Source organism: Anomaloglossus baeobatrachus, unplaced genomic scaffold (genome assembly GCF_048569485.1).
Source record: "Anomaloglossus baeobatrachus isolate aAnoBae1 unplaced genomic scaffold, aAnoBae1.hap1 Scaffold_2725, whole genome shotgun sequence".
In the NCBI taxonomy this organism is placed as follows: domain Eukaryota; kingdom Metazoa; phylum Chordata; class Amphibia; order Anura; family Aromobatidae; genus Anomaloglossus; species Anomaloglossus baeobatrachus.
In genome coordinates this window covers 128,776-151,143 of record NW_027442227.1, presented here as the reverse complement: position 1 = coordinate 151,143, position 22,368 = coordinate 128,776, and the positions used below count along the sequence as shown (strand labels likewise).

Genomic DNA, 22,368 nt, shown 5'->3' with positions numbered 1-22,368 from the left:
TCATGTGCGCTTCAAATCGCTGCAGACACTGCATAATGGATGTAGTGTGTCTGCAGAATAGATGGCGATTTCACGCGCTCGGGATGCCGCCTCTCCCATAGACAGAGTGGGAGCAGCATCCAAAGCGCACGAAAGAAGTGACATGCTACATTTTTAAATGCAGAGATTTTGTCAAATTTTTGACACTCAAATCGCTGCGTTCAAAAAAGCATGGTGCGCACGGATTATGCACAATCTTCATAGATTGTGCAGGGGACGCAGGACACATGCATATACACTGCAGTGCTATAGACGCAGCATAAATGCATGCAATACGCACACGTGCGCACATAGCCTGAGTGCTGCAGAGGCAGAGCAGAAACTTGTCCAGATGACGAAAATACATCCTAGTGGTGTAGATAGGACCTGCGATGATGTCATGCCCATGTGAGCGAGTGGGAGGAGCCGCTCAGAAAGCCAGAAGATCCTGATTCCTGAAGGAGATGGGAACGCGTGACCGGTAATGAGGGAAAATGGGGTTGCAGGGTGAGTGCATATGAGGGGTACAGATTGTGACAAAATGGGGTGCAGGGTGTTTGAGAGAGGGGTAAGTTTGGGTACAGGCTGTGTGACATATAGGGATGCAGGCAGGGCCGTCTACAGGTTTTTGTGGGCCCCATCCTCACGTACAGGGACGGACTGGCCCACCAGGAGGTCGGGAGAACCCCCGGTGGGACCCTGCTATTGATGGCCACGCCCCTTAGGCACCGCCCCCCTGGGCCTCTATGGATATGTGTGAGAGGACGTGATGAGATCAGCACATTGCTGACGTCATCACAGTGCTGCGGGCGCCACACTGGATTCATCAGGCAGCGGTAAGCGCTCCATGGAGGAGCCGAAGAGACAGGTGTAATTAATGGGGATGTGTGGGGAGGGTCTGAGGACACATAACGGGGAACATTTGTGAAGGAGACACAGTTTTGTGACAGGCAGAGGGGGAGTGCTGTATTCCGAGGGAGGGGGGAGGCAGGTGTGTGTAGTGATAGGGCAGTGTAATTTGTGTCTGCAGGGGGTGATGAGGGGTGCAATGTATTATGTCTGGGGAGGGGGTAATGGAGGGTGCATTGTATTGTATGTGGGGGAGGGGTAATGGAGGGTGCTGTGTGTGTGTGTGTGTGGGGAGTGATGGGGGTACATTGTAGGTACATTGTAGTGTGTGTAGGGGTGATGGAGGGGTGCATTGTGTGTGTATGGCGTGATGGGGTGCATTGTGTGTAGGGGGTGATGGGGGGGTGCATTGTACTTGTGTGTGTGTGTGTGTGTGTTTGGAGGGGGTGATAGGGGGTGCATTGTATTGTGTGCGTGGGGAGATGGTAATGGGGGGTGCATGGTATTGTGTGTGTGTGTGTATGTAGTGGGTGATGGGGGGATGTATTGTGTGTGTGTGTGTGTAGGGGGGGATGCATTGTATTGTGTGTGTGTGTGTGTGTGTGTGTAGGGGGTGATGCATTGTATTGTGTGTGTGTGTGTAGTGGGTAATGGGGGATATATTGTATTGTGTGTGTGTGTGTATTGGGTAATGGGGGATATATTGTATTGTGTGTGTGTGTGTGGGGAGTAGTGGGGGTGCATTGTATTGTGGGTGTGTGTGTGTAGCGGGTGATGGGGGGGGATGTACTGTGTGTGGGGGGGTAATGGAGCGTGTATTGTGTGTGTGTGTGAGGGTAATGGGGGTGCATTGTAGTGTGTGTGTGTGTGTGTGTGTGTGTGTGTGTGTGTGGGGGGGGGTGCATTGTGTGGGGGGTGATGGGGGGTGCATTGTATTGTGTGTGTGTGTGTGTGTAGGGGGTGATGGGGGGTGCATTGTATTCTGTGTGTTTGGAGGGGGTGATGGGGGGTGCATTGTGTGTGTACGGGCTGATGGACAGTGCATTGTGTGTGTGTGGGGAGTAATGGGGGTGCATTTGTGTGTGTGTGTGTGTGTGTGGGGAGTAGTGGGGGTGCATTGTATTGTGGGGGTGTGTGTGTGTAGGGGTGATGGGGGGTGCATTGTATTTGTGTGTGTAGGGGGTGATGGGGGGGATGTACTGTGTGTGGGGGGATAATGGAGCGTGTATTGTGTGTGTGTGTGTGAGGGTAATAGGGGTGCATTGTGTGTGTGTGTGGGGAGTAATGGGGGTGCATTTGTGTGTGTGTGTGGGGAGTAGTGGGGGTGCATTGTATTGTGGGTGTGTGTGTAGGGGTGATGGGGGGTGCATTGTATTTGTGTGTGTGTGTGTGTAGCGGGTGATGGGGGGGATGTACTGTGTGTGTAGGAGGTGATGGGGGTGCATTGTATTTGTGTGTGTGTGTAGCGGGTGATGGGGGGGATGTACTGTGTGTGTAGGAGGTGATGGGGGTGCATTGTATTTGTGTGTGTGTGTGTTTGTGTGCGTAGGGGGTGATGGGGGGTGCATTGTGTGTGTGTGTATAGGGGGTGATGGGGGGTGCATTGTAGTGTGGTGTGTGTGTGTGTGTGTGTGTGTGTGTGTGTGTGTGTAGGAGGTGATGGGGGTGCATTGTATTGTGTGTGTGTGTAGGGGGTGCATTGTGTGTGTGTGTGTATAGGGGGTGATGGGGGGTGCATTGTAGTGTGTGTGTGTAGGGAGTGATGGGGGTGCATTGTATTGTGTGTGTGTGTGTGTGGGGGGTGATGGGGGGTGCATTGTGTGTGTGTGTGTGTGTGTGGGGGGTGATGGGGGGTGCATTGTGTGTGTGTGTGTGTGTATAGGGGGTGATGGGGGTGCATTGTAGTGTGTGGTGTGTGTGTGTGTGTGTATAGGGGGTGATGGGGGGTGCATTGTATTGTGTGTGTGTGTGTAGGGGGTGATGGGGGGTGCATTGTATTGTGTGTGTGTGTGTGTGTGTGGGGGGGTGCATTGTATTGTGTGTGTGTGGGGGGGGTGCATTGTATTGTGTGTGTGTGTGTGTTTGGAGGGGGTGATGGGGGGTGCATTGTATTGTGTGTGTTTGGAGGGGGTGATGGGGGGTGCATGGTATTTGTGTGTGTGTGTGTGTGTGTGTGTGTTAACCAAAAAAAGGGACCAAAGATCCATATCTGTCTAAACTTTAAGCAGCGCAGATCCCACCATATTACTCATATATAAAACCAAAAAAAGGTGTTTCTGCAGGTCAGGATTTATCAATAATTCATACAATATCCATCATGATTAGAAAGAGTATCAAATTTTATTCAATCATATTTGAGATACAATATTATTTTATTTTATTAGATGCTGGTGTACACAGAATTTAAAAGAACCCTACCCCATAAAACCATACAATGAAATAACTGGTGCGTTGTGGAACAGCCATAGTATCAATAATTCATATAACATATATACACATAAATTCCTGGGTATAAATGAGCAAGGACGCATCCAATGATTACCCACAGCTATAGTAGGGTGCCACTGTAGCTCAAAAAATTGAATATTAAACCTACAGTTCGCATTCAATATTGCGGCCAAATCTATAATCCATAACCGTATGGGTGGAAGCAATAGTAGGGTTAAGCTATTTTCCAGTTGACAAAATAATGCATTTATTAAGGGAAGCAGATCACAGTATTCAAATGCAATATATATATAGCCCAGTCCAATAACAAGAGCACAAGGCTTCCTGTTAAGGGTAAAGGTGTTTCCCAAATATTAGTAAAATTGCATTATTACACAGAGTGAATCCCAAAATTCAGAGGTATTTTATATCAACCTGGTATTAGCCTTATATTAGAGGCAAACCACCTCCATTAGGGTTAAAATAATTCAAAGGGCCATAGTTCATATACCCAGATGGCGGACCACAACGCCCAGCACCTCAATGAAATAACTGGTGCGTTGTAGAACAGCCATAATATCAATAATTCATATATCATATATACATATAGATTCCTGGGTATAAATGAACAAGGACACATCCAATAATTACCCACAGCTATAATAGGGTACCACTGTAGCTCAAAAAATTGAATATTAAACCTGTAGTTTGCATTTCATATTGCGACCAAGTCTATAATACAAACCATATGGGTGGAGGCAATAATAGGGTTAAGCTATTTTCCAGTTGACATAATAATGCATTATTAAGGGAAGCAGATCACAGTATTCAAATGCAATATATATAAACCAATCAAATAACAAGAGCACAAAGCTTCCTGTCAAGGGTAAAGATGTTTCCCAATGTTAGTAAAATTGCATTATTACACAGAGTAAATCCCAACATTCAAAGGTATTTTATATCAACCTGGTATTAGCCTTATATTAGAGGCAAACCACCTCCATTAAGGTTAGAATAATTCAAGGAGCCATAATTAATATACCCGGATGGCGGACCACAACGGGGTAGCTGTGGGGTCACTCATATATAGTAAAAGCCCACCTGATGTCTGATTTTCGGCGCGCGGCGCACGGCGGAGGTCGCATCATTCACTTCCGCCGGCGTCCCGGAAGGCGTCCTGCGCATGCGCAAGGAACATCCCACAATTGGGCGCCGGCAGAAGGGGAGAGGCAGACTCCGATATGCAGAGCGCGCTCTAACATCAGTGTGGCCGAGTGGCCATATTGGAAGAGGGCATAAATACTGGCAACATTAAAAAAGAATACACATATATGTTATAGCTTCCAGGACGGTGATTTTAGTAAGCAAGATTATATACCAAACAGGTTAATAGCATATGGGAAAGAGCACCTTTTGAGATGTAAATAATTCACTATGGATTATTAAGATAAAACAGTCAGGCATGTTTATGGAAATCTGACATCTAGTGGACAACATTGGGATATGCCCAATGATAGACAAAAAAAGGGGCATAATGCACAAATAAGAGATCTCATATAATGACAGATATTCATTCTAGCAAAAAATCTTCCCCCATATTGCTCTATATAGATACATTCACAAAATCGAGCATGGATATTAATTACAAAAAAATAGTAATTCTTGCTTCCAGATGTCCATTTCCTCAGGGTATGACTCTCATAATCCAGGGAAACCTTCCCATGCTTTTATCACTTCATCCCGTCCCTATGCAACATACATATAAAACGTTCTGCATAAAGAAAAAACAAAAAAATACAAAAAAATATAATGAGTGACCACAGAAATTATATAAAAGGCGAGGTACAAAGTGGCAACAATCCGGCAGCGATACAAGATCAATAAACAGTGCCAAATCAAAAATACATATATATGTATATATGTATAGCCAAATCAAGGAGACCATATGATGAGGAGAAGATGAAGGCAGGGGGACCACATAAAGGGATGAGAACCCTGTGTGTGTGTGTGTGTGTGTGTGTGTGTGTGTGTGTGTGTGTGTGTGTGTGTGTGTGTAGGGGGTGATGGAGGGGTGCATTGTGTGTGTGTGTGGATGGGGTGTGATGGGGGATGCATTGTATTGTGTGTGTGTAGGGGGTGATGCGGGGTGCATTGTGTGTGTAGGGGCTGATGGACGGTGCATTGTGTGTGTGTGTGTGTGTGTGTGTGTGTAGGGGGTGATGGGGGAGTGCATTGTGTGTGTGTGTGTGTGTGGGGGGGGTGATGGGGGATGCATTGTGTGTGTGTAGGGGGTGATGCGGGGTGCATTGTGTGTGTAGGGGGTGATGGACGGTGCATTGTGTGTGTGTGTGTGTGTGTGTGTGTAGGGGGTGATGGGGGAGTGCATTGTGTGTGTGTGTGGGTGGGGTGTGATGGGGGATGCATTGTATTGTGTGTGTGTGTGGGGGGTGTGATGGGGGATGCATTGTGTGTGTGTAGGGGGTGATGCGGGGTGCATTGTGTGTGTACGGGCTGATGGATGGTGCATTTGTGTGTGTGTGTGTGTGTGTGGAGTAGTGGGGGTGCATTGTATTGTGGGTGTGTGTGTAGGGGGTGATGGGGGGTGCATTGTATTTGTATGTGTAGCGGGTGATGGGGGGGAAGTATTGTGTGTGTGTGTGTGTGTGTGAGGGTAATGGGGGTGCATTGTAGTGTGTGTGTGTGTGTGTGTGTGTGTGTGGTGATCAGGATTGTATTGTGTGTGTAGGGGGTGATGGGGGGGTGCATTGTATTGTGTGCGTGGGGAGATGGTAATGGGGGGTGCATGGTATTTGTGTGTGCGTGTATGTAGTGGGTAATGGGGGATGTATTGTGTGTGTGTGTGGAGAGGGGCGCGGAGTCATTAATCGAGCTATAATTACATTTAATTCTCAAAATTTTCGTTTCATTCACCTTTTCCGTTCTAATATTTTACAACCTGAACGACCATGGCTTGCCCCCCCCTAGTTTTGATCCTGGGTACGCCCATGCACAGGCCTGAGTGGGCCCTGGCACCCAGCCTTTCAATCGTAAACTTCAGTGATCGTACAAGTTCTGTACGATTACTGAAGTTTTCGCAGTTGCAGGACCTTTAGTGACATCACATGTGTCATGTGACTCACCAAAGGTCCTAGCAGTTCACTGCGGGAGTCCCCAGGACTGCACCGACCGCGCCGGTATTCAGATGTATGCGTCTTTCAGGCGCGCAATACATTTGTACAGTGCGGCCGGTGACAGGAGGGAGAGCAGCTCTGCTCAGCCCCGCGACGTACCGTAATCGCCAGGGCTGCATAGGAGCGCGCCTCAGTCCTGCACCGACATCATCACCGGGGCCGCAGCTGCAGGAATGAAGAGGACGCGCAGGCACAAGTAAGCGCTCCAGAGGAGCCGAAGATGTACTTTTATATGAGGGGCTGCAGGTGGGGGAGGAGCAGTGTTATTTTACAAGTGGCATTAAGAAGCGGTGGGGGACTTTATGGAGCATATTATTATGGGTCAGTATTAATTTTCACCTCTTTTTTTTGCAGAAGGATACCCAGCGTGGTTCCTTGAATGTTCTACGTTTGGAAAAAGCCTGGATCTACTACCCCTACACGGTGACAGGTATCTCCAACAACACACGGCGTTGGGAACCAATCAGAGCTTGGCTTTCATTTTTAATCCTGGATAGAAAACATGAAACGTGATTTCTGATTGGCTGCTAAGGATCTGATGGCCGCTGTTCTCTCTGATGCCATCCTGATGTTGCTGGTGGCCATTCTATGTGTAAAAAAAAAATACTAATTTAAAAATTGTGGTTACCCATAGCAACCAACTAACAAGCAATTGCCATGGGCAACACATGAGCCTCACAAGTGTTTCTTTTTTTTTTTCTTTTATATATATATATATGTCCAGCAATGTAGACCAGCTCACTCCTGTGAACCACCTGGAACCTCAGCTGACCTGGTTAACTTCGTTGTGCCCGGGTCAGGATGTAGGAGTCATCCATACAAATGTGAACAACAACATAGCAAAGTCCAGCAATAACGTGAGCAATCCAGGATGCTGTTAAACATTTTTTTCTTACTTTTTATTCATAGATCCATTAAAATACAGTGGTCCAAGCAGTTCAAAACAGCATTAATGCAGGAAAGTAGTGCAGATAGGACTACGCGTTTCAGCGGTAAAATCCGCCTTCTCTTCTGAATCTCTTCTGGACCGTGAAGAAGGCGGATTTTACCACTGAAACGCGTAGTCCTATCTGCACTACTTTCCTGCATTAATGCTGTCTTGAACTGCTTGGACCACTGTATTTTAATGGATCTATGAATAAAAAGTAAGAATTTTTTTTAACAGCATCCTGGATTGCTCACGTTATTGCTGGACTTTGCTGTGTGTGTATGTATGTGTATATGTATGTGTGTATGTGTGTGTGTGCTGTGTGCATGTATGTCCGGGATTGGCATCTGCACCGTCGCAGCTACAGCCACACAATTTTGCACACTCACACTTCTGGACCCCGAGAGCATCATAGGCTATGTTTTGAGGGGAAATTTTAAGCCCGCTCTTTACAGTTATTCGCCAAAAAACCTGCCTCCATTAAGGCGAATGGAGCTGGGAGCCACAGTGCAGCCAGAACTTCAGAAGAATGCGCTGCCACGCCCTTATATGGAATGTTGGCATGTCACAATGCAGCCAGGGAAAGAGGCACACACAGACAGGGAAAGAGGCACACACAAAGAGACAGAGGCAGACAGGGAAAGAGGCAGACAGGGAAAGAGGCAGACAGGGAAAGAGGCAGACAGGGAAAGAAAGAGAAACAGAGAGGCAGTTACTATCCTGGGCGTTAATACATTCTATTTATACATTCTATCCCGGGAATGGTAATACATTCTATTTTGTTAACAACAGTTATTAACCCGGGCGAAGCCGGGTAGTACAGCTAGTATGTGTATATGTGTGTGTGTGTATATATATATATATATATATATATATATATATATATATATATATATATATATATATATATATATATATATATATATATATATATATATATATATATATATATATATACTTTATTCCTCTGTGATCAACTAACCGTATTAACCCTTCGTCGTCCGGCTCGCCCACAGCGTATATGGTAAGCAGAATTATTCGTCACTCAGATATGGCGAATATCTGCGCTCCCAGCTGAAGATTTAGTAGTTGTAGCTTTGGATGTGACTGGAGGACGTTATAACGCAATGCTTTCTCTCTTTTCTCGAGTGCACGTTTCTTCTGAAATTCTCCATCCACATCGAGACCAGATATTTTCAGACGACTGCGGCGATAACAATAGTGTAGGTTGCGTATATATCACTTATGATGAGATCCTGGAGCGACACTGCAAGAGTACCGAGGTGATTGCTGGGAGTAAGGAAAATTATTGAATGTTCTCAGTGAGAGGAACAAAATTATAATCTTGTGATACCTTTTTAATGGCTAACTAAAATAAAATGAAGTGATGTTACAAAGCAAGCTTTCGAGACATCTCAGGTCCCTTCATCAGGCATGGTATGACAAAATACCTTAAGAAACACAAATATATGCACAAACAGAGCAGAAGGATGGCATAATAAAAGACATTTAAAGAAACACTGATCTTAGAAAGTGAATCCTTAATTAGCTTTGCTTAGTGGTGTGAGTTTTATTGTCCCAGTATCCATGTAGGATCAGAGGTCTGGTGAGTCTCTGGAATAGACTCCTCAGATTTTGTAATGGGCCATAAATCCTTCTGACAGGTTGAGTCCTGTGTCCACAGAGTTCAACATTTTAATGAATTTGTATTCCCAGACCCTGCGATGGCTCTGTGATTTGAAGTTGCCTTTTAATATGACAACTTTCATATGGTTTATGTTGTGTCCTGAAGCACAGAAATGTTTGGCCACAGGTAAATGGATTTTTTTTGTCTGTAATTGTGTGGCGATGAGATCTCATTCTTGCTCTCAGTCTCTGTCCTGTTTCTCCAACATAGAGACCCCCAATAGGACATATAGTGAACAGGATTAAGTACACCACGTTGGAAGAGGAACATGTGAATGTCCCAGGAATTTTGTAGTTCTTCTGTGTGTTAGGGATCTGTATCCAGTCTTTGGTCTCTACATGAATGCAGGTTTTGCAGCTCTTTACATTGCAAGGATAAGTTCCTCTTGGTGTGTCTGAGGGCAAAGAACTTCAGATCATGATGCTCCTTAAATTAGGAGGTTGCCTGTACCACAGCAATGGAGGATCTTTTGAATATTATTTTTAACCGGTTATCCATGTGTAGAATGTGGTAAAGTTTCTTGGCCGTTCTTCTCAGTACCTCAAGCTGTGGGTTGTATGTCACCACCAGAGGTACTCAACTATTTTCCTCTTTTTGTTTGTATTGAAGCAGTTCACTTCTAGGGGTCCTTGTTGCTCTAATGATCTGAACTTCTATGGAGGTGGGGTGGTAGCCTTGGTTTAGAAATGTGTTTTTAAGATGGGTTAAGTGTTCATCCCTGTCTGCAGGGCTGGAACAGATACAATTATATCTGAGGGCCTGGCCGTAGACGAAAATGAGATCTCACCGCCACACAATTACAGACAAAATCCATTTACCTGTGGCCAAACATTTCTGTGCTTCTGGACACAACATAAACCATATGAAAGTTGTCATATTAAAAGGCAACTTCAGATCACAGAGCCATCGCAGGGTCTGGGAATACAAATTCATTAAAATGTTGAACTCTGTGGACACAGGACTCAACATCTGGACTCTGGACAGCATACTGTATCTTTTTTTTTTTTTTAACTATATTTTTATTCAAATTTTTCAATAACATAACATTGGCATAAGCGAATTCAGCATTGTAAATTCAACATTACATTGTCATGTTTGATCATCCCAAATTCCATACCAATTTTTAAAATCAATAACCATAACATGGCAAGATAAAGCAAAGGAAAGCAGCGACCCCTTAACCCATCATTCTTATCATTCCCCCCATTGAACCCTTGTGAACATGGTAATGACATACAATAAAGAAGTCCCACTCAAATCGGTTATTTCCCCCTCTCCTTTTAGTCAGCTTTCGGCCTTTCCTCCCCCACCTCCAAGCCATCCAATGTATCCTTCAATTTTTCAGTATGATACCAGACTGTGTCTTTGAAAGGTGACATAATCCTGACTATCTCCTCCCGAGTACAATAGGCCAGTATGAATTTCTTCCATTTGTTAAAGTGCTGTCGTATTCTATCCGCCCTCCTTTCTGCATCCAATCCTTCTATTTCAAGAAGATGCATGAGCTGACCCAAGATCTCTTCAATCGCGGGGACCCTAGACTCCAACCAATTTTTTAGTATCGCTCTCTTGGCTGCCAGAAGTATCACATGTATAAGTCTGGGTGGGTTAGTCATCTTCCCTTTGGTATCGTTCCCCTCCTCCCAATGGTGAAAAATAGCGAACCCAGGTGAGAGCCGAACTTCAAGACCCCACACCTTTTGTATACAACTTTTGATCTGTGACCATAATGGACTCAAATGGGGGCAGGACCACAACCCGTGAAGGAGATCAGTTCCACTACTCTTACACTTAGGGCAATACGTAAGCCTGTCTGGCTTTGTTGCTGATGGAGGGAGATTAAAACCATAAATTGCCTTGTGCATAATTCTAAATTGGGTTTCTCGCCAATTCTCATTTAAAATTGATTTACGAAGAGCATTCCACCCTCCCCTAATTTTTACCCCCATAGACGGGTCTTCAAATTGTTTTTCCCAAGATTTAAATAAACCTTCTGGGTGCTGTCCTATTAATAGATCACGCATGGCTCCATAAAGAAAAGAGATAGATGATGAAGTTATTGAGTTCTTTACCAGACAATCAAAAGAGTTAAATACTACCTCCTGGGTCACATCATGCAACTGAGTCATAATACTATATCTCACTTGGTCATATTGGATTACTTGGTTAGGCCCCAGGCCATACTGCGCTATAATTTCGTCTCTACTCAACCATCTAGGCTCTGAGGTGTGCAAGAGATGAGCAACAGTCCTTATACCCCGCACCTTCCACTCTTCAAACAGCTTATTGCTTGTCCCCTGCACAAACTCTGGATTCCCCCATATAGGCAAGTATTTGGATAATTTATGGGGAAGTTTGTAGTTTTTCCTCAACGCCTTCCACGCTGCAATCGTGTCTTTAAATAAGGAAGAGTGCTTGATTTTCACTGGGAGATTAGCCTGCCTAGTATGAAGTAATGCCACCAGATCCCAAGGTTGTGCATAGTCTCTCTCAAGCTCCAACGCTGAATAATGCCTAGAGCCTTTAATCCAATCCAATATATATCTAGTCAAACAGGCTATATTGTAACCCCGAATGTTCGGCAAACTCAGACCTCCATGAACCTTAGATGCCATCAGCTTCTTAAGCCCTATACGAGGGCGTTTCCCCCTCCAAATGAAGTGTGAAAAAGCTCTATTTAGCTGGACAATATCTTTATGCTTGAGAAGCAGGGGAAGTGTTTGAAGATGATACATTAATTTTGATATCGACATCATCTTAATTAGGTGGACTCTACCAATTATGTTCAATGGAAGGTCGTGCCATCTTTTAAGATCTTGCTCTATTTGGCTCAGAAGGGGTGGATAGTTTAGACTATAAAGGGTTGCCGGAACCTTACCTATTTTAACTCCCAGGTATGTGATATATGACTTAGCCACTGTAATTCCTTCAAAAGGGTTCTGCTCCCGTGTTTGAACATTTGTCCCTCCCAGGTATAGGAGCTCGCACTTTGACGCATTAATCTTGAAGCCTGAGTACGCTCCAAACTCTCGCAAAATTTGTAAAATCTCGGGGACCTGCTGAGCTGGATTCGAAAGGAAAAGCAAAATGTCATCCGCAAAAAAAGCTGACTGAATTTGTCTATTATTTACAGAAATACCCTGGAAGGTGCTATGTGTAGATAACAATCGTACCAATGGTTCCAGAGCCAGATTAAAAAGTAATGGGGAAAGGGGGCAACCCTGTCTGGTTCCTTTCAGTAACGGAAAAGGGGCTGACAGATATCCTGGAATGTAAACTTGAGCCTTCGGATTTGTGTAAATTTCTCTAATGTAGGTATAAAATGACCCCGAAAAACGCATTTCATCTAGAACTCTATAAAGCCATGACCACTCAATATTGTCAAAGGCTTTCTCGGCATCTATTGTAAGCAAAGCGGGAGATTCTCCTTTCAGAGGCCGAAGGTTAACCCTATCCAGGACAAGAAGAACTTTTCTAATATTTAGTGTCCCTGATCTTTTCTGAATGAAACCGGTCTGTGCTGGGGAAATCAGTTGGGGAAGAATTATAGCTAGACGATTTGCCATAATCTTTGACATTATCTTCATATCTAGGTTGATAAGTGATATGGGCCTATACGAACCCGGCTCCTTCGGGTCCTTCCCCTGTTTAGGGATCAATTTTATATATGCCCGGTTATTATTTTGGAAAGACGCATTACCGTCTAGTATGCTATTATACAGCTCTAGTAATGTAGGTAAGATCTCTTCCTTTACTGTTTTATAGAATTCTCCCGTAAATCCGTCAGGGCCAGGGGCTTTATAATTATGCATGGAGTTGATTGTCCCCAATACTTCTTCCCCCGTAATTTTGGCATTCAGAAAAGTGCGATGCTCTTCTGTGAGTCGAGGTAGTGTCACTTTAGATAAAAGATTATTATCAGGAAATTTGTCTCGCTTTTCCGACGAATAAAGGTTTCTATAATACGTGCCTAAAGTCTCAATTATTGTCTTAGGGTTTTTGTGTATCTCCCCCTTTTGATTTTTTATTTCCATGGGTCCCTGAGTTATAATCCTATTTTTCGCTAAGTTGGCCAGTATTTTCCCTGCTTTATTTCCAAAGCGATGTAATGTAGCTTCTTGCATTGACCTAGCCATTTGTTCCCGTTTTTCCGCCCACTCATTAAAAGCTCTTTGGGCTATTACCCATCTATCTCTATGGTCCCTATCAGGATGCTTTTGAAAAGAAGTATATGCTTCCCTCAATTTATGGGAGGTTTCAGTAAATTTAAGATGAGCCTTTTTCTTCAAATAGGAAACATGTGCTATCGTTCTGCCCCGTAATACTGCCTTCGCCGTGTCCCATAATAACATAGGTGTGTCTTTATGTTGATCATTATGTACCATAAATTCCATCCACCATTCCTTTAATTTCAAGGAAAAATCTTCGTTATCTTTAAGGAAGGAAGGATATCTCCACAGATAGTCCGTTCCTCTGGGATAAATGTTTGCTAGGTCTAGCACCACCGGGGCATGGTCAGAAATCACCAAATCCTGGATAGTAGCTGAGTGGAGCGCACGTACCAGGTTCCCTGAAATAAGAAAGTAGTCAATGCGAGACCAGGAGCTATTAGCATGTGAATAGTGCGTAAATTCCCTATCCTGAGGGTGCAGTAGTCTCCACGCATCCCATAAGGCCGTGGCATTTAACAGAGGACGCATAACTTTATCATGGCCGCGCGGTACATTTGGGGGGCCTTTAGCATTTTTCCTGTCCTCTAGCACAGATACCACCGAGTTGAAATCCCCCCCAATTATTAGATTAAAATGGGCATGTTCTAAAATTTTGGCCTCAAGTCGTTGAAAGAATGATTTGTTGTTTTCGTTCGGGGCATAAATATTAAAGATTTTATAAATTCCTCCAGGTATCTCCACTGAGATCATCTGAACCCTACCTTCCGTGTCCGCATATGTTTCCAGGACTTGATGTTGTAATCTCCTACTTACTAATGTAATAACCCCTGCTTTCCTTTTAACTGAAGATGACCCATAGACTCCTCCAACCCACAATTTCCCCATCCTCTGCATGTCTGAACCTTCCAGATGAGTTTCCTGAAGGAGCGCAATGTCCGGTTTGAGGCGATTAAGGTGGCGTAATATCTTAATTCTTTTTTGGGGGGAACGTAACCCCTTAACATTCCAGGTGACTATTCTCATAAAGCACATGTAATAAATGGAAATCCTGCCTTTCGTTTACCATGTTTTTGCTGCCCTCCCTTGCCAAAAAAAAAAAATTCAACCAATTAGACAATTGAACATAGTGCTCACTTGCAATAGTGAGAGTAGTAGTAATAATAATAACTCTGTGTAAAATCTTTGCTACTTCACTTGAATCCAAAATCCCCAAACATTTCAAACATCTCCCTCCCCTCCCCCCCCCAACTATACCATAATACTCAGACTTCACTTTTTTCTGATCATTTTCCAAGCTCAGTCAACCTTATACTTATAGCGTTTAACCAATATAAAGGAGTGTCCCACCTACAAAGAAAGAGAGAGAAGGAAGAAAAAAAAAAAAAGTTCTCTTTCCTTTCCTCCGCCTCAGATTTCTTGAACTTTTTCCACTGCGGCTTCTCCAGCCTAAATCAAAAACAGGTGTCCCACCTTGAACTTTACACATCCGACATTTGTCTATTTGTCTCAGGTTCCCTTAAGTTCCTTGTTTTGCTGTCTCCGGTCCTTCGGGGAAGCTGTAGCGAGCTTCACAGAGCTCCCTTTGGTCACTCTCTGGTTCGGTGAGTCGTTGCGCCCTGGTCCTGGAGAATTCCTGAGATCACGAGGACTGCTGATCCGCTCAATAAAGGCCTCTGCCTCCTTTGGACTTGAGAAAGAATTGTAGGATCCATCCTGATGTCTGATAATCAACGTTGCCGGGTACTTTAACTGGAAGCGTATATTTCTCTTAAATAAGGCAGAGCATATGTATGAGAATGCCCTCCGCTGCCGTGTGACCTCCGCAGAAAAATCCTCGAAGAGCAAGATGCGCGAGCCTTTCACCTCCAAGGGATGTTTCAATTTCTTGTATGCCTGTAATATTTCCTGTTTATCGGAGAAGTCCAAGTATTTCATTATGACTTGTCTTGGGCGTCTGTTATGTTCACTCTCATCACCTCTCCTTGGCGGACCAATGCGGTGCACCCTTTCCACTTTTCTCCTTCCTGCTACTCCCAGGGTTGTAGGAATAGTGGATTCACACAATGTACGTAGCTCACCAACCGGGTATGTTTCAGGCAGGCCGACAATGCGCAAATTGCTTCTTCTGGAGCGGTTCTCTAGATCGTCCACACGGTCCCTCAGGGTCAGATTCTCCCTAGCCAGACGCATGACTGTAGTGTGGTCAGAGCTGAAGTCCTCCTCTAACGTCGACATTTTGGTTTCCATAGCCGCAACCTGTTCCACCGTCTCATCAAGTTGGTTCTGTATGGCACTGAGAGCTTTTGCTATTGATGCTTTAATTGTAGCGGAGATGTCAGGTAGCAAACGATTGGCGACTTCATCAGCCAGACGCTTATAATCCATACCCTCCACTGTTTTGAATACATCCGGGGTCCCCGGGGAATCCTCCATCTCCATCTGATGAGTATTTTCAGGTGACCGAGGGACACTTAATTCTGTATGGGCAGTCACAATCTTTTTTTTCACACTGTACGCTGGATGTATGAGGATTTTGTGTTTTGGAGCTGCTGCGCAGCAGGTATCTTTCCATCAAATAGTGAATGAAGGGACGTAAGTTTTGACACTGATTTAGTGTGGGTTGTCAGACAAATCTTGATTTTGCTCCCCCTTTTGTTTATTCTCACTTTCACCCCTTTCTCCCCCCTGCCAGAGTTATATGAATTCTCACTGTCCTGAAACTTTGCAGGGATGTATGTTTAAACTTCCCTCCTTCAGCTTCTTTCACTTTCTCCAGAGCTTTGCACTGAGTCTGTATGCCTAGAGATTCAGCTCCTGCTTATGCACAGGTCTGGACAAGATGGGGGAAGGGCCCAGGGATTCCCAGCTTTTTAACTCTTAGCTCTTTGCAGAACTTGTCAGTAGCGTGTTGTTTGCTGCTGATATCTTATCAGGACTCCAGGAGATTTATTATTCTGCTGCCGGTTAACTGCTTAGTGCTGGGGGAGTGAGTGCAAGGTAAGCTGCGTCCTGCTCTCTGTGTACAGATCTGATTTTAGTGCAGGGCAGGCTCCGGCGCCATCTTTATCACGCTGCCAGATCTTGAGAGGGAAGGGGAGAGCGAAATTCACCGCGCTGTTTCAAGTAATTATCTCCACGGCTCCCCATGAACTTCCCTGCATGTAGCAACTTCACTCACCGGTGGAATGGAGCGGGGGAGGCTGGTGGGTTGTCCGGTATATATGTCAGAGCTGCAGGGAATGACAGAGCTCAGGCGTCCTGTGTCCTACATGATCAGCGCAGGAGCCGGAAGTCAGCATACTGTATCTTGCTGCACGTTGTGCAATATGGTAGGTGACACATTTGCACAAGCATCTGTGATACGTCGTCGTAGGTCCTGCAATGTTGGTGGAGGGGTCGCATACACATGTTTGATGTGACCTCACAGAGAGAAGTTCAATGGGGTCAGGTCAGGTCAGGTGAGCGTGGAGGCCACTCCACGCAGCCACCGTACCCAATGACTTGTAGGAAGGTCTCCATGAGGTATCCTTTCATATCCGCAGCCTTGAGAGTTTTACACGTTCTAATCATAGCATTTCTGTATGCAAGATGTCGATTCGTATTGAATTGATTCCCTACAACTTTGTAATTCACTTTTTTTCTTTATCTCGTTCAGTTTTCGCAATAAAAATGCTAACTCCGATGTTTTCCATCAGGTGGCGCTATAGGTGGTTTCACTGGGTAGCTACTTTACTATACCTAGACACCACTTCTATGCCTATAGCTGCCGCCGTTTTGAAGTTAATGGCGGTGGATAGAATATGGGTTGATACACTGAATACAGCATTCTAACATGCTGTATATAAGAACCCAGGCAGCTGTGAATATAAAAATTACTTTATATACTTTATAATACTCACTTAACGGCCGGTGCGGAGGAGTTGGGTCATATGGGCGTCTCCGTTCTCCGGTGCCGGCGCCTCCTGTTTCGGCCATCTTTGTCCTCCTTCTTTTGAAGCTTGGGGTGCATGACACGTCCTACGTCATACACACTCGCCGGCATTGAGGTTCTGCACAGGTGCACTTTGATCTGCCCTGAGCGGGGCAGATCAAAGTATTGTAGTGCGCCTGCGCGGGACCGGCGAGTGTGTATGACGTAGGACGCATCATGCACACAGGCTTCAGAAGAAGGAGGACGAAGATAGCGAAAGAGGAGGCGCCACCACCGGTGAACGGAGACCCCCATATGACCCAACTCCACCGCAGAGACCGTTTAGGTAAGTATTATAAAGTCATTTTTATGTTATCCACAGCGGCCTGGGTTCTTATATACAGCATGTTACAATGCTGTATATAAGAGCCCAGTAGTGGTGGCCGCAGCTTATAGGCCCCAAATCTGCTGAAAGGTTCCCTTTAAACTCTAGAATCATTACACATGGCAATGGGCTCTAGGTTACAGGCTCCGATTTCTCATTGCCTTTGTGCCTGTTTTTTTTGTCTACCTTTGTGTGTTTTGTGCATTTTCTGTTGGCATCTAATTCATTTTTCTATTTGTGCCTTTATTGAAGTTTGTCTTTATCTTTGCTCGTTTGATTGTTTTGTTCTTTTCTGCTTTGTGGGCAGAGTCTAGCAAACACAAATGTTTGAGACTGATTAATTAATTAAAGCACCACTCTAGCACAGTCTCTGCGGGTTCAAGGTTTCGTTTACTCACAGTCCTGGTTTACCCGGGAGATGCCAGTCTCCGTCGTGATGGGCAACAGTCGATCTCGGATCCGTTGGAGGTCAGAACCGGTACAGTGGATGGTGGGCCCTTCTTACTTGCACTTGGTGTTGGATCCCCGTGGCCTGAAGCTTCTTGGGGACCCTGGTTCTTGAAAAGTGTTTACTCCCATCCCGTATGCAGGTGCCGCGGGTCCGTTGTGGGGCCTGCCTTGGAACACGACCCCGGACCCTGTGTAGCACTGTGCTCTGGGAACTGTGGGGGCCAGAGGGACATGCAATCCCCTGGCCTGCAGAATGATCCACCCTATGATTCTGCACCCTTCTCAGCGCCGGTCCTGAGGGAGCAATCAAGCTCTCCCCTCGGTGACCGTATTGACTCCTGCGTCCCACCAGAGCCACAGGTAAATCCCGACTGCTCTTTTCCTCTCCTGCTGGAGAACTCGCTGACTGTTATGTTGCTCCTGACTCCCCCTGGTAGCTGTCCCTCCCCCGGTTCTCTGTCGCTAGTGGGTGGCTTCCCCCCATGTTTAGTGACTGCCTTAAGACCCTACCCCGTCCCCAGTGGAGAGGCCAACCTGGTTGTGTGGATGATTTGGTGTGTGGTGGAACCAGTACCAACCTCCTCTAGATCCAGGGTGAGTACTGCACCTTAAGTGAGGTGCAGTACCCTGTGGCAACTGAAGCCTCAGGGGTGTCACAATAACATGATTTACAACAGCCAGCATCATCGGCAGCCTGATACAAAGCTGTGCATGCATATGGCTTTGTACCTCAGAGCATTGAGCTTTTGTGACGCCAGGTGTATGAGTCCCGGCTTCATAGAGACTCACTGCGCATGATGGGAAGTTGTCCGTTGTCCGTACTACACCTCTCGGAAGCCGGGACATATACACCCGGCATCAGAGTAGTGCACATGACTGGAAGTGCGGACAACTTCCGATCATGCGCAGTGAGTCTCTCTGAAGCCAAGACACACACACTTCGGCATCACAAAAGCTGAATGCTGAGCGGTACAAACCCGTGTGCACACGCTGAGGGAAGGGAAATAACAAAAACAGACATTAACGCATTACTCAAATCCTGAAGGCTGTGTAGGTCAATAATACAAATTGACCATTAAAGAGCAGGATATGAAAATACATAGCCGTAATTGTCCATGCTGAGTGTAGCAATCCAGTTATAAAAGTTAACAAAGAAGGAAGAAGAATAAAGAGAAAAGCAAAAAAAAATAGAAAAGCAAAAGAAGAAAAGAGGATGGGGTAAGGGAAGGGAGGGAACACAATAGAGATAGGTGTTCAAAAGGTGTGACCCAAAGAGTGCAGGTCAGATCTCCCCGATAAACACCAGCTAGCCATTCAACAAATTAAAATCCATCCACTAAAACCAGGTTTGTAGGTTCATAGAAGAGAGTTCCTCCATTAACATCACCTCATTTATTTTAGTAAACCAGAGGGAGACTGCCACAGCGGTATCTTTCCTTCAGAGCAGAGGGATGCACGCTCTTGTAGTCACAATTAAATGTCTTAATATCGAATACCTGTATGCTTTTAGAGGGATGTCACATTCATAGATAAGACCGAGAGCTGGGTTCAGGTCTGAAATGAGATTTGTGAGTTCACGAATCACTTGCTGCTCTTTCCCCCAAAAAAGAAAAAGAAACCTGCAGGACCAAAAAATGTGTAACATATCACCCTCCTCCTCCCCACATCTCCAACATTAGGGACACAGGGGACTAGCTTTTGGAAAGATTGAGTGTAGGCGAGTGGGGACCCTATATCACCGAGAGAGTATTTTGTACCTGGCCTCATCATGTAAACAGGAACATATAGGTAAGTTATGCATTAAGGTGAAGATACGTCTCCAATGATTCTTGGTCAGAGAGAGCCCAAATCTCCTTCCAATTGGGTTTGAAAATTGGTGTTAGGTTGGACTCGATTAGCAAGTATTATTGGAAGAATAAAGTGTGTCTTAATGGGCCCATGTCCAAACACGGAATCTCAAAAGGTGTCTTGTTGTTATTATAATAAAGTCTAAAAGGGAGTGAATGGAAACAGTGGGAAAGCTGACCAACTCTCCAGGTTCTCAGGGATAAGGGAATAGAAAGGCCAAGATGGTATTTCTTTAAAGGCCAAATAAATCCAGCCACAAAAGAAGACACCTTCTTTTAGCCAGGCACAAAATACTTTGTTCTCTAACCCCTAGGAGAAAAGTGGATTACCCAAAATAGGGAACACAGAGTAAGATAGTGGTAAAATATGAGAACGGATCGTGGGATGAGCACAGCAGCCCCAATTATAGCATTAGTTTTAAGGGCTTTCACCAAGGACACGTCCAGCCAAAGAGTAGGCTTGCTACTTGCTTTACTCCATCCTAACTCAGGCTTTCACTCTACCATTCCTACACCAATCTAGGATTCTAGAAAGGTGGGGGGGCTATATATTAAGATCTGAAGTCGGGCAACGCTATCATAGTGCATATAAACATATGGTACTTAGTAAACACTGTTTTTGATCAAAAAAAGCATAAAGCTATCCCACCAAACGTCAAGGTGTACCCAGTTGGGATAGTACCTACACTCTCTAATATTAAAACCTTACCATGGGTCTAAAATAGGCCTCAATGTGGCTAAGGGCTGAGAGTGACCGGGTCCCAACAGGACACACACAGTCAGGGGGATTCACAGAATTAAATGTCCTTGGTTTTTCCTTGGTTTCTCTTTGTCTCATGGCCAGTGTGAACATGGTCTCACAAGTTCCATGTATACCATCTCATACTCCGGCTCACTTTTTTGTTTTTATGTAGTTTTTTTGTATTCAGTACAAACAGGGAGTGGCCCCCTTCTCAGCGAGCTGGACATTTAATTCTGTGAATCCCCCTGACTGTGTGTGTCCTGTTGGGACCCGGTCACTCTCAGCCCTTAGCCACATTGAGGCCTATTTTAGACCCATGGTAAGGTTTTAATATTAGAGAGTGTAGGTACTATCCCAACTGGGTACACCTTGACGTTTGGTGGGATAGCTTTATGCTGTTTTTGATCAAAAACAGTGTTTACTAAGTACCCTATGTTTATATGCACTATGCTTTTATTTAGTTACAGCAGGGTATGTTTTCACAATTTTTTCCTTGGTTTCTCTTTGTCTCATGGCCAGTGTGAACATGGTCTCACAAGTTCCATGTATACCATCTCATACTCCGGCTCACTTTTTTTTTTTTTTTGTTTTTATATAGTGCGGGAAGAACCTGTCTCAGAAAAAGGCAGCACAAATATAGACGAGGAAGAGGAAACCCTCTGCTGCGCCTGGCCCCGCATTCCTGCAAGAAGGATGAGAAGAGCAAGGGCCAGGATCTCCTCCTTTATAAACACTCTGTTAAGGTAAGAAAAGGTTATGTATACATAAAGGATAAGTACAGAAAAGAAGCACAAGTATAAGTAAGAAAGGATAAGTATAGGTAACAAAAGAGAAATATAGAGGCGTTATAGGTTATTAAAACAAAAAAGCAAGTAAAAATATAGGCAAATAAAGGTAAGAAAGGATCTAGGTAAGAAAATTATAAATGTAGATGAATATAAAAAAAAAAACGGATACATTTTATACAAGTATAGGTAAGAAAAGTTAAAGGAGTTGTCCGACATTAGCTTAACAAATTTTTTTGAGTTTCTGTGCTGTATTGTCATATAAATCACACTTACATTATTTTTTGTTTTCTAACTTTTGTTCCTCTTGAATTATCCCTTTATTCTCTGCTGCACCTTGTTTACATTCAGATCCAGCAAACATGACCACTTCCTGTGCAAAACCTCAGTCACAGCTGTCACCACCCACCCCAGTGTCCAGCCCCACCCTCTGCCCGCCCCCAGCACACACATTCCCTGTCAGTATTCTTCCCCAGCACCTGACCTGGTATCACTACAGCATTGCAAATAACAGCCCCACATCGGGCTCTGCACCGCACACGCATGGCTCTGCACCGAACACGCACACATATGGCTCTGTACCGCACACGCACACATATGGCTCTGTACCGCACACGCACACATATGGCTCTGCACCGCACACGCACACATATGGCTCTGCACTGCACACGCATGGCTCTGCACCGAACACGCACACATATGGCTCTGCACCGCACACACACATATGGCTCTGAACCGCACACGCACACATATGGCTCTGCACACGCACACATATGGCTCTGCACCGCACACGCACACATATGGCTCTGCACACATATGGCTCTGCACACGCACACATATGGCTCTGCACCGCACACACACACATATGGCTCTGCACACGCACACATATGGCTCTGCACACGCACACATGTGCCACACATACCAGCTGGGAGCAATTCCACGTAGTATATCTAAGGCACACACTACACTCCTGACAT

At 45.0% G+C, this 22,368-nt stretch overlaps 1 long non-coding RNA gene across 1 annotated transcript; it reads left to right on the top strand.

Moving 5' to 3' along the window:
• Nucleotides 1-446: 446 nt before the first annotated feature.
• On the top strand, nucleotides 447-21,353 carry LOC142265221 (uncharacterized). Its single transcript, XR_012731575.1, has 3 exons — nucleotides 447-499; nucleotides 8,563-8,696; nucleotides 21,205-21,353. It is a non-coding gene; the product is annotated as an uncharacterized LOC142265221 (long non-coding RNA).
• The last annotated feature ends 1,015 nt before the right edge of the window (nucleotides 21,354-22,368 follow it).